This window comes from Limulus polyphemus, unplaced genomic scaffold, assembly GCF_000517525.1.
Source record: "Limulus polyphemus unplaced genomic scaffold, Limulus_polyphemus-2.1.2 Scaffold3559, whole genome shotgun sequence".
Classification (NCBI taxonomy): Eukaryota; Metazoa; Arthropoda; class Merostomata; order Xiphosura; family Limulidae; genus Limulus; species Limulus polyphemus.
Genome location: NW_013669169.1, coordinates 11,347 through 13,533, shown reverse-complemented (window position 1 = coordinate 13,533; position 2,187 = coordinate 11,347).

Sequence of the window (2,187 nt, the reverse complement as noted above, 5' to 3'; positions counted from 1 at the left end):
AACAATGATTTAAAGCAGTAAAATGATATGTTTAACAAGTATTCTGAAACCACTAATAGAACGTAGGTGGAGTTACACGTATAACAATGATTTAAAGCAGTAAAATGATATGTTTAACAAGTATTCTGAAACCACTAATAGAACGTAGGTGGAGTTACACGTATAACAATGATTTAAAGCAGTAAAATGATATGTTTAACAAGTATTCTGAAACCACTAATAGAACGTAGGTGGAGTTACACGTATAACAATGATTTAAAACAGTAAAACGATATGTTTAACAAGTATTCTGAAACCACTAATAGAACGTAGGTGGAGTTACACGTATAACAATGATTACGATTAGACTAATTGGGTAATTTTTGAGGATTAATTACATATAAGGAAGAAATTATTATAAAAAGATATAATTACAATCAGTGACAAATAAATCATTTCTATAATCAAAGAGAACCAGTACGGAAAATAACGCCTGTTTGGTCGTTTAATTACTTGAGAAACAAGGTTATTTTTCAACTATTATTTGAGAGTCAAATATTTTGATCATTTCCCCCGAGTTTTCTTAATGATATTTATTCTGTGAGAAAATGAACCGTGTAGAGATAGCCAATTAGATTTGCTATAACAATCACGTGATTAGAGAATGTATTTAGATATTTCAACAATCCAGAGAAATATTTTCTTAAAAAATATGTTTGTTTGTATTCTTTATATTGTAAAGCTACATTATGGCCTACCTGTGTTCTGTCCACCGCGGGGAATTTAACCCCGGATCTTAGCATGAAAATAAGACAGATCGCATAAAAAATATAATGAATAACTAGTGAAAAAGAAAATCACATGATGTTATTTTTATTTTACAAATTTTAGGAATGTATATATATATATATATATTATTTATTTATTATTTATACATAAACCAAAACCGATCTGTCTGTTACGAGATTCTAGCCTTAAAAGAACGTTTATTCATTAATTCATATACACTATTTCTTAATAATTATTTGTGGGGGGAGGTTGAAAGTCACGCAAATGTAGGAACATAGGGTGGTTTATTTCGGGGTGACTGCCTTCCCACAACTAGCTGCAGACAACGAAAGGTAGTAGGAGTTAAGACGTTGTGGGTCAGAACAATCAACTCCGTAACGGTGAACTAGTTTGTCATTAACGTTTGGGGTTATGTCTGATAGATGGAATATCGCCAATGTTTTTGGGTGCTATGACCACAGACATTTTCCATTAGGAGTTAGTGAATAATGACAAGGGCTGGCAATAGACATCTCATATTTGGTTTTTATACTGACTTCCACCATTGTTACGTAGTGCTGATTTGATTGTTTATATACAATTGTTGTAATTAATAGAATTAGAACTATTTACTTGTATCAGGCAGGCAGTAGCACTGTCTATGTAGGGATGACTCGGATTGTTCATCGAAATGGTATCTTAAATATCTCCTCAATACGTCATCATAACTTTACAGTACTGTACAGTGTTTCCTTTTATATAACAATATCTATGTAATGTCCGAGTCAAAAGTTCTGGAAATATCTGTAAACATCATAGTAAAAGTTTAAATTCTTCTGCTTCTTTTTTATTACATGATAACTCAAAAACAAAAACCTTGGTGTCAACCAATTTCACTGAGATGACATAGTTTCAAACGGAGTATCTGCTTTTTTAAGTATTATTAATAACTAGTAGTAATTAAAAACATTATAATTCTAGTGTAAAACTATGTTATTATTACCCCTTAATGTTAGCTTTATTACAGAAATTCAATGTTCCTTTAAAAAGCTTGGTTACAGGGTGAAACAGGAATTACCAGCCAATAATAGATAAACAATAAATATTACTGTTGGAACTTCATTGTATTTAGAACTTGGTTATAAATACAACCTTCCTATATCTATTAAAACACTGCATTAAAAAACAAGCAAACAAGTAAAGAAAAACTTTTCAAAAAAGGAGGTAAATGTAGGGATGGCTAACATCAGTCCTTCAAAAACAATGTAAACAAGATAGCAGGGATGACATTTGCATCATACCTAAATAAAAGCACAGGAACACGGTGTAGCAAACCCTCAAAGCACAGGCACACAGTGTAGTAAACCCTCAGAGCACAGGCACACAGTGTAGTAAACCCTCAGAGCACAGGCACACAGTGTAGTAAACCCTCAGAGCACT